Below are 11,149 nucleotides of genomic sequence, written 5' to 3'. Positions count from 1 at the left end.
GCTCTTTCTAACTCAATCTCTAGTTAAATTGTCGGCTCGCATGGTGACAAGTTCTTAAATTCTTAGATAGATCGTGAGCCCGTGTGGAGGCAATTTACTTTTCTTTGTATATTGTTCAAAGCATGGGAGTATGGGATCCATGTATGTGGAGGATGTTCATTAATTGATTTGTTATGGACGCGAAGTGATTGCTATTTAATTGATTACTTATTATTTGTTCTGTTAGTGTATGGATGGTCGTAGGTCATTAAATCCTACCCTTGTCCAACTTGATTTCCATCTTGAATCAGTTGTTCATAATCCTAGGGGAAAAGGTAGTTCTCATCACTCCATTTCATCAATGGACAAGCAAAATGACGACCATGTGGAGGACCTTGGTCACATAGACCAACAAGGCATCATCCACCCTAATGTGCTTCATGACAACATTCAAGTACCATAGGCATGCCTAGACCATTCATTCCACCACAACAATAAGGCCAAATTCCATTTGGAATGCCTCGGTCAATTTTTACTCCACAACCTCCAATGGTTCAAGTTAATCACAATGTTCATTTAGCACCATCGGTTGGGAATCCTCCCATTGCTTTGCACGATCATTATGTTCCAAATGAATACAATGCACCAACATGCATTCGATTGCCCCCATTTAGAGCACATCACTATGAGATTAAATTGCAAACTATTCAAATGCTTCCTAACTATCATGGACTTCCAAGTGAAGAAACCTTACAAGCATTTGGATGAGTTTCTTGAAGTATGTTCCACCGTGAAATACACAGACATGCCAGAAGAGGTTTTAAGACTCAAACTTCTTCCTTTTACCCTTAAAGACAAAGCAAAATATTGGTTGAACAATCTTAGGCCTTTTTCGATAATTTCTTAGGCAGAAATGCAACAAGAGTTCTTGAAGAAGTACTACTTGGCATCAAAGACCAATGCCATGAGAACTTTCATTCGTGAATTTTCTTAAAGGGATAGGGAATTGTTTCATGAGGCATGGGAAAGATTTAATGATTTGCTTAGGAAGTGTCCACATCATGACATTCTTAAGTAGCAATTAGTCCAATACTTCTTTGAAAGTTTACCGGATAATCAAAAAAGAATGGTAAATACATCTATGGGTGGTTCTTATCTTGATAAATATGAAAATGATGTTTGGCAATTATATGAAAGTATGAGTGAAAATTCTATGCATCGATCTTTGTCCTCTAAAATTGTAGAATTCTAGGTGGAAGGAAGAATGTCAGCTTATATCAAGTTAACAATTCAAATGACATAACCGCCGAGGTGAAATCCTTAACTCAAAGGTTTGATCAATTTTTAATCAACCACAATTCGGCAAATCAAGTGTCTTCCTCCCCTAATCATGTTCATCATGCATCTAATGAATCTTGCATGACTTGTTCTAGGATCTTACATTCTACTTCCAATTGTCTACATGGACATGCACAAAGTGAGCATCATGAACAAGTTAATGCTGCATTTGTCAACTAAGGGAATAATCCCTATGGCTCACATTACAATCCCAGGTAGAGGAACTATCCAAACTTCTCTTGGAAAAGCCAAGGAGAAGGCTCAAACCCTCCCCAAGGTGGTTTTCAAGGAAAGTATGTTCCACCTCCAATGCAAAGCCAAGGTTCCCAAGGTTATAGATCTTCATTTCAATCATCATATAGAAACTAATTTTCTAATTCTCATTTTCCTAATCAATCATCTTATTCTCAAGGAAATTCTAGGAGTCCCACTTTTGAGGAGAAAGTGTTTACCGTTTTGGGTACTCTAGAGGCAAACACTCAATTGTTTCATTCCCATTCTCAATCCATTGCTAAGCTAGAAACCCAAGTCGGGCAAATAGCTAGTACCTTGAATGCTAGAGAGAATGGGAAGACGTCTCTAAATGCCCCACCAAAGCAATAATTTGTTGTAGAAACCAATGAAGGTCACACAATTGAGCATGTTAATGCAGTGGCGACCTTAAGAAGTGGGAAAATTGTTGACAACCAAGTTGGTGTCCAAAATGAAGAGAGTGAACTGGTGCAACCAAAAGTTAACACCCGTCTCGTTTCACATTTTATTCCTCCTTCATTGCATGTGCATGAACCCTTTTGTTGAGAAAGTGATGAAAAATGATTTGAACAAAGTTTTTAAGGATGATTTAAAAAATTCTTATGTTAAAGATGTTTTGAAGAAAGACTTTGAAAAGGTTTTTGAGCCAAATGCTCCATTTTTGGATGCCTTGAAAGGATCCATTTCTATTGAAAAACAAAAGACCAAAGTGAATGAAATAATTGAAGTGTTTAGGTAAGTGAAGATCAATATTCCACTTTTGGATGCAATTAAGTAAATTCCGGCTTATCCCAAGTTTTTAAAAGATCTTTGCACCCAAAAGAGAAAGAACAAGAGCTAAGCACCAAAGAAAGTGGTCTTGACCGAGCAAGTATGCTCTATTTTACAATACAACACTCTCCCAAAGGTTAAGGACCCTGGTTCACCTACCACTTCTTGCATCATCGGTGACCATGTCATTAATCAGGCTCTTTTAGATTTAGGAACAAGTGTTAACCTTATTCCATACTCGGTATATGTTAAATTGGGCCTAGGAGACTTGAAACCGATGTCGATATTTTTGTAACTTGCCAACCGATCCATCAAAAAGCCCCAGGGTATTATTAAGGATGTATTAATCAAGATTGATAAGTTCTTTTTCATGGTTGATTTTGTTGTCATTGACATGGAACCGATACCAAATCCCACGAGCCAAATTCCCGTCATCCTTGGCCATCCTTTCTTGGCAACCACAAATGCCCACATCATTTGTAGAACGGGGATAATGAAAATCTCATTTGGCCACATGAAAGTGAAGTTGAACATCTTTAACCCAACCCTGAATTCAATAGATAAGCATGAAGAAGCATGTGTTGTGGAAAAGTGTATTGACAATGAACTTCAAAAACATGAGTCTTTGCTTGAAGATGGAATTTCAAATAGTTTGCCTTCAAAAAGGACTCTTAAAAATGTTGCTTTGAAAGCTAGTGTTGAAAGGGCATGGAATCCCAAGAATTGCATGGACAAAGGACCGTCAATCTTCTTTGAGTCAAATCCAACGAGTTCTCTAGGGAACAATTTGTTGGGTGGGATTCAAAGTGCTTTTCACCCCATTAAGGATGGGATGCACAACAAGATTTTTGATCTGGGCTAAAAGAGCCCAATGTCTTGCTATAGACGCTAAAGACTAGTGATTCGTAGGGTTTACAACCCTATTCCTCCCTCATTTCTATTTTACCTTTCATTTTTTGCGTCGTCTAGATATGTTCCGGGTTCATACACATTGTTAGGATTTTGATTGAGAATGCATGCACTTTTATTCTGAAATTAGGCATTCATTGCCTTTTCGATCAATCTCAAAATAGGTTCTATCGATTGAATTATCATCTCAGCATCCAATCATCTCTCTGTCCCATCGAGCGTAAATTTCCTGCGTATTTTAGCTCTCTATGTATCGTACGAACCTCTTTCTCGATCGATCTGAAATTCCAAGATCGATCCAATTTTCCCTTGGATCGATCTTCATTCCATACTTAGAAAAATTTTTGGAGCCCATGAAAAAACACCTTTTTGTGTATCAATCGAACATGGCTGCAGGTTTTCACTTGTTGGATCGATCGAGCTTTGATCAATCTATGTTCAATCGATCTGAATGCCTCTTGTTGACTTTGACTTCTTTTTGAATTCTGTTTTTAATTTTAATTTTAAAAAAATCAAAAATATATTTTTTGAAATTTGTTTTATTTTCAAATTTTCAAAAATTTTCAAAAATACTGTGTCATTTTCTGGATTTGATCGATCTGAGTTCCTTCATAATCGATCTGAGTTTGATCGATCTGATTTCCTAGTGATCGATCAAATATGTCGGAGATCATTTTTAAAAATATGACCCAAGGGTCATTTGGATTGATTTGAACATCGATCTCAGACCCCATCTCTCTCCCGCCACTGTTCATCATGTCTCCCACCTCCGGCGAACCTCCGATGACATCTCCAAAGCTTCCAATCTCTCTCTCGCTTCAGATCTCATCTTCCTCTCTCTCGGTCTCCACTTTTCTCCTTTAGATTTGGTAAGTTTTGGGTTATATTGTCATTTTCGAGCTTTAATCTTTATGTTTCTCATGTTATCATGCCTAAATCTAGAGTTATCATATTCTATTGGTGCCATTTTTGACTTTTCAAGTATGTGTATATACTTATATATATATTTTGTATATACATATTTGTTCCAATTTTGATTTAGGGGGGTGCCTAGTTAAGAGACCAATATTGACTTATTGAGGTGTAGAAGGACCCACGAGCTTGCTCAGGTGCCCCCCGTGTTGTCCACGTCACAGATCTGCAACTTTTCGTATTTTTACAGAGTTCAATCGATCTGAGTAGTGCTCAGATCGATCAGAACAAGATCGATCTCACCATGTCTAAATCGATCCAACTTAGATTGATCTCATCTTTTCCTTGATCAATCGAACTTCAATACTTTGCATATTCATACCCCTGCACCCTCCATAGTGTTCATGCTAGTTTATTTATGCCTAATGCCTGTATTTTCCACATTGGATGCATTTCATACTTATATTGTTTAGCATGCTTCATTTATCCAAACATTCAATGTATATACCTAGTTGTATCATCACTTGCATAAAATCATGTGATCTATTCTGAGTTGTCTATCTTAACTTGACAAATATGTTTCTATTTGTTTGCTTTAATTCTACATCTCCTATACTATTTTCTATACTGACTACTATTGCAAATGTCTCTTTCTTTTGCAGGCCATGGCTCGAGTCAAGACTGTTGCCTGCCGGTAGTATGAGTGTAGAGTGCGACAGTGTGTAGAGGAGCATGAGGAGCCAGCTCCAGCTCAGTCTGAGCGCTCTTCTTCTTCTTCTACTTCTATATCTTCATCTTTTTCATCGGCTGATGAGGCTGAGCATGTACCACCTCCTTTACCACCACCCGCACTGCTCGGCCAGATCCAAAATAGACCTATCAGGAGATATTCATGCCTTACAGTGGCGCACGAGTCTGTCTTTGACATTGCTTTCTTCTCCTGGTCGATTCTGACCAGGGCAGCTTTTGATGACATTGACCGCCGTGGCATTTCAGCTATTTTAGCCCCGGTGACCTACCCGGTTTACCCGCGGCTCGTCCGGTTGTTCTACCAAAACCTCCGGCCGGCCCCGAGTAATTTATAGGAGTTCTGGACTACTATTGATGGGCATCTCATCCGTATCACTGTTGAGACTTTGGCCATATCTTCTCGATGCCCACACGTCTACACTCCCAGCCTTTATTATCCTCTTCTCCAGAGGCCATCTAACGCAGATATGGCCGTTGTTATGACTGGCCATTACAGTGATGGTGAGACATTCGCCACCGGGACTTTTTTGCCCAATGATTTATGGTTCTTCGACTCAGTCTTGTACCAAAATGTATTTATGGTAGGCCATAAGATCTAGCGGTGGTCAGATTTTCTTGCAGCTCTCTATGCCTTCTATACAGGCCATTGGTTTTCTGTTCCTGCACACTACTGGAGTGTTATGATGAGATTGTATACGAACTACATCAACAAGACCAAGCCTGGGCTAGCCACTTTCCTTCCCTTCGGACATCTTATTACCCAGATCCTCCGAGAGCATCATTATCCTTTTTATACGGCAGAGCATACTGAGTCAGGGGCTTGCCACTATGGCAAGAAGGATTGGAACAAGAGCTACAATGCTCTTATAAAGAGTTTAGAGCAGGAGGCCATCTTAGCAGCTGAGGAGGCTGTAGAGGCAGAGTTAGCAGAGATGGTAGAGCAGGCAGCAGTAGGAGCAGCAGTAGGAGCAGCAGCAGCAGTAGATGATCCAGTAGACCCACCGGTGGCTGCAGACGCGTATATGGATATAGACCTAGAGCGGGAGCCTCTAGTAGAGTCACCACATCACTCTCCGGCAGGGTCGCCATTACATTTTCAGGAGCCGAGTCAAGATGTACCTCAGTTTCATGATCCAGTCATCCTTGACGCTCTAGTTCAGACGCCTAGCCTAGGAGAGCGTATCTAGACCTTGGAGGATGCAATTGTCTCTCTCTGAGTAGATGTGACTAGACTCCGTACAAACGTCTTGACTGCGCTGTAGGGTATTTCTAGAGATATTTGGGGATCACGCCCCTCCAGACCGACCTCCTATGCTTGATCTCTATCTCTCTTTCCTCATTTTATATATCTGTGATACTTGACTATTATTCTGATACTGTTACTATATTTGTGCGACCAATCTGTTGGCCCAGATCCTGTGTTGTACCTTACATTACTTTTATTTTCTTTATCATATGCATGCTATTTTTAGATGTCAGGTTATTATATTGATATATTTATCTATGATTGACTCCATTATCAGGTACCTTCCAGTGACTTCAGTGAGAGAGTGCTACCCAAAATTTTTCAGGACCATCCTTATTTCTTTCTCCTTAGTTCATTTATAATCCCATTTACACTTGCATGTCCACTGTGCACTGTTATTATTCCTTTTATTATTTGATTAGCTTTTCTCTCAGTGCCATCTTTTCAGGACCACAGTCAATCCCAAGTTTGAGAGGGTTACATCACCCACTTTGGATACTTGTGTCCCGGCCACCCTTTGCCTTAGCTACATTGGTATACTCTTTCCTTTGTTTTCTTTGCACATTGAGGACGTTTAAGTTTTGGGGTAATGGGTGTTATTTGCAGTATTTATTTTCAATTCAAAATTTTGAGCATGACTTGTGTATTTGAGAGATTTTCTATGATTGGTCCATGACTAGCAATGATTTTGATCTTTTAAGGACTATATTGCTTAAAATTTAAAAATTGCTTGACTTGAGAGTCCAATACTCCTTGTAAGCCTTGACGATGCCATTTAGGAGTAAATTTTTCGAAAGATTGATGTCTTACTTCCATTTATGGTCCACATCATCCTGATTTTGTGATTGTTTTGAGATTCAATCTAGGATTCTATACTAGCACAGGCACACACTAGCATTCATTTGTGGGGTACATGCTTTGTTAATTATTGAATTGGTTATATCCTAATTGAGCTAGTAGTGCATTGAGAGCTTTCATTCTTGATAAAGGTGGATAACAAAACCTTTTCACTAAGTAGCCAGGATTCTAGCCTCATCAAGCACTGAATTTCTCACGCTGAAAAGTGGAGGGCCCAAACTCTAGATTAATAATTGAAGTTTCTAAAAAAAAAAAAAAAAAAAAAAAAAAAAAAAAAAAAATTATTGCAATAGCAATAAAAAGTGAGGACTTCTCCTAAAAGGTGAGAAGTGGAAAATGATTGGATGGTGGTTTTTTTAGTTGATTTGAGCTTATAAGTCCTTAGGGGTCTTTAAACACCTAATGCCCTAAAACGGTCTGGTTTGAGAGTCATTGACCTAACGCTCGACCTCATGGATCACTAGAAAGCTTAATAGATCAACACATTGCACTATGCTTCCATCTTTAATCCTTAGGGATAGTTTAAAAAAAAAAAAGAAAAAGAAAAAGAAAAAAGAAAAAATCGAGTGAAAAGAATAAGCGCACCTAGATCAATAAAGCTTTAATAAAAGGTTCACTCTTTGTCTTGATGATCGGTACTAGATTTGTGTGCTAGTTTGAGGGTAAGGATGTGATCATTTCTTTAGTTGGCTTAGATAGTAACATATTTAATGCCGGTCCACTCAAAAAGAATTATAGAGTTGTTTTGATTTACATGATCATTTTATTGATGTGTGGAGGACCATACTTGCTTGCTTGATGATAAAATTTTGGGAGATTGCTTGGAAATAGTTTAAAAATTGCATGCTTCAAGTAGTTTTCTCCCAATGCTTGTTTGGAATATTGGTATCTCTTTTATGAGAATGAGCTTAATGTTTGTGGGTATCATTTCTGGAAACCCTCACAAGATTTCACTCATCCACTAGGGGTAACCTAGGGGTTTAAAAGGCTTGTTGCATATGCTAAATGCAATCGTGTTCCCTACAAAGTGGCGTTATCCTTTTATTGCTTTCTAGATCATAGTTGTATAGATGTTCATTTCATTCCTTTACTTTGTAGTTCATTACCATGGACTAGTAATATTTAAGTTTGAGGGTGTGATGAGCGCTGAAAAGTGCACATTTAAACCCCTTAAGCTCGAGTATTCTAGGACCTTTATCTATCTTATTTTCCCATTTTAAATTAATTTCATGTTATTGTCCTTTTCAGATGCTTATCCCTAAAAAAGTCAATTCAGCCAAATTAGAGCATAAAAGAAGCAATCTCAAGCTAAATCGAAGAATGGAACAAAGTGGAAGCAAAGTGGTGGAAAACAACAAGCTTCGATCGATCAGACATATTTTCGATCGATCTCACAGTGATCGATCCGGCTTTGCCAAGATGGATCAAACCCCTTGTCCTTATCCCTAAGACTTTCCATCTTCGATCGATCTAACTTTCTTCAGATTGATCGAACTTCTTTGATCTTATCCCCACCTACCACTTTTGTCTTTTTCCTAAAATATCCCAAAAATATCTCAGATTTGTCTCTTTCCAAAAAGGCACCGCTAAGGTTTGATCAATCTAGCCTTACTTCGATTGATCTGGCCATAGTTCGATCGATCTCATCTAAATTCGATGGCTCGTGGTGCAATCATTAAGAGGACCCTAGTGCACGAGACCTGACCATTGGGTGTGACACTTGACCTACCTATATAAGGATTTTGAGCCATTTTTACATCATATATCATCATATACAATCTTGGAAAGGAGGCTAGAGATTGGACAGACATACACTATTTGAGAGTTCTTCCATTCATCTGGGGTTATCATCAAGAAGAAGATCATTCCTACCATAGAAATGGCCCTTGAGGGTTAGATGACTATATCAATGAGTGGCTAAACATCTTATTGGGGCTAGAGTTAGCCCAAAGCATGCCTTCTAGACCTTAATGTTTTGCATTTTGAGGGGATTTGTGTTGTAATCTTGTCTTGACATTTGATTTATATGTGAATCGTGTTTTTACAATGATTTGTGTTGTTTAATACTTCTAATTGATCATTTCATTCTATTCATATGTCTATGTATGCTAGAATAGATGTTCATGTGTTTATCTCTTGGTTTTGTGATATTGATGCATGTCTATGTGTATTAATGCTATAAATCTAGAGATTGTCAAGGCATAGTGCTTAAATATAATACTCTTGTGATTTGTTTGATGGTTCATACTCATTTTTTGATGGATTATGCCTCTACCTTAGTTTAATTAGTTTAATTTTCATGTCCTTAGCTTAGATGTAGTGTAGTTGCTTTACTTTCTTAGATGTGAGGACAATCCATGCTTGTTGTTTGATGTTCCATACTTATGAATGCAAGTAGTATAATTCTCTAGCTTGTTAATGTGTTTGATTGTAAGCTAAAAGGAAGGAATAATTGCTTAGTTTGATATATTGTGCTGTTTGTTAGGTTGTCTAGACATTATATGCTTAATTAGTCATCCATGCTTGTTGATTCAGTCAATCACACCTCTTTGTATAGCAACACATATTTCCCCTCATTCATTACACATTGAGTGTCTAGAAAGGTGATGTTTAGTGGTTACCTCTACATCCCAAGACCTCTCTCTCTTATTCTCTACCCTTTATCTATTTTAGTTGTTTTGTGTTGAATCTATTTACATTGTAGTTTAATTAACCAGTCAAACCATCTTTTGATCACTCGACCTACTAATCCGACCTTGTTTCCATTTCAAACACGCATTCGATCCCTTGGGACAATCCCTACTTACCCTAGCTATATTAGTAGAGAGAGGTAGTAGTGGCATTTTATAAATTTAAACTTGACCACATTTCATTGTAATTTGGTTGCTTCAGCAAACGACACACCAAATAACACTGTAGAAAAAGATTAAAATTTTAGACCTCTTCTATTAAGGCTTACGCCTTATTTTATAGAAGAAAATAAGTATTTGATGGGCTTTTAGGTCTTCTGGCCCAACTGGGATAAGATACAGCTAGTAAAGAGAGCAATCCCATAATATTAATATGACATGTCATGGAAGGCTCGAGCATAAGGAACAAAGGCTCGAGCTTTAAGGTTCAGGCTTGAGCTTAAAAAATAAGGCTCGAGCCTTTCTGGATGGATGCTCGAGCTTTAATAAATGGTGCTCGATCTTCACTTTGACACTTAGCCAATTTTCTTCAACTATTTTCCGAAGCATCTTTTTCTTCAACACTTAGAATATTTTTGGGGTTGAACTCTTTTAACATTGCTCGATTGAAGCTTCATGGGCTCGAGCATTAGGTACCAGGCTTGAGCATTTGGGGCTCAAGGCTCAAGCATCAATGGATGGTACTCGATCCTAGAGGTGAGGCACGAGACCTGGGAGCATAGCCTTTCAATTAAATCAACTCTTTTATTTTCAACGCTTTATTCTCAAGCATGAAGGTCAAGGCTCGAGCACCCAAGAGTAAGGCTCGAGCACCAAGGTACAACGCTTGAATTATGGGTCTTGTTGACTTTTCTTCTTTTCTTTGTTGTGATGCTCGAGCCTTAACACTTGGGCTCAAGCTCTAGGGCTTGAATTTATTCAAACTTCACCATTTAAGCTCTCGGTTTGCTCTGAATGTCTGGCAATGACTTTATAAGCTTTCATATCATCATAAAGTCCCGGTTTTAACCATTTTTCTGGGAACATACCTACAAACACACATTAAACATAAGTTAGTCTAACTATGGATAAAAGTATCACTTTAGGCCTTAATATATACATATTTAGGAGCTCAAATATGCATATATTCATCACTCATCAGTATGCTTTGTAACTTCAGCTTCCTCCTCTACTTTTAGATACTTAGGCAAAGGGCTCTGTAATTGCTATTCGGAAGTACCTCCGAGGATCGCATCTTGCTGGGACTGTTTGATTATCTTCTTTGCTTCATTCAGTGTCAGCATGTAGCACTCTTTGGCAGCGACCTAATCTCCCCAAAGATTAATAACCTCCTTACCGTCTGGAGACAAGTATCGCATCACCTGATGAAGGGTGGAGGGGACCCCGTTCATTCGGTAGATCCAACCTCTTCCCATAATGAGATTGTAAGAAGGATGGATGTCTA

The 11,149-nt window shown here is 38.4% G+C and overlaps 1 pseudogene; it reads right to left on the bottom strand.

Annotated features, from left to right (window-relative positions):
• Positions 1-949: 949 nt before the first annotated feature.
• On the bottom strand, positions 950-1,047 carry LOC132305861 (small nucleolar RNA R71; annotated as a pseudogene).
• Between the last annotated feature and the right edge of the window lie 10,102 nt (positions 1,048-11,149).

Source organism: Cornus florida, unplaced genomic scaffold, assembly GCF_030987335.1.
Source record: "Cornus florida cultivar Cherokee Brave unplaced genomic scaffold, ASM3098733v1 CherokeeBrave_3.0.0_Hap2_Chr04, whole genome shotgun sequence".
Taxonomy (NCBI): Eukaryota; Viridiplantae; Streptophyta; class Magnoliopsida; order Cornales; family Cornaceae; genus Cornus; species Cornus florida.
The sequence above is the reverse complement of the archived record's forward strand: the minus strand, read 5'-3'. Positions and strand labels throughout refer to the sequence as shown.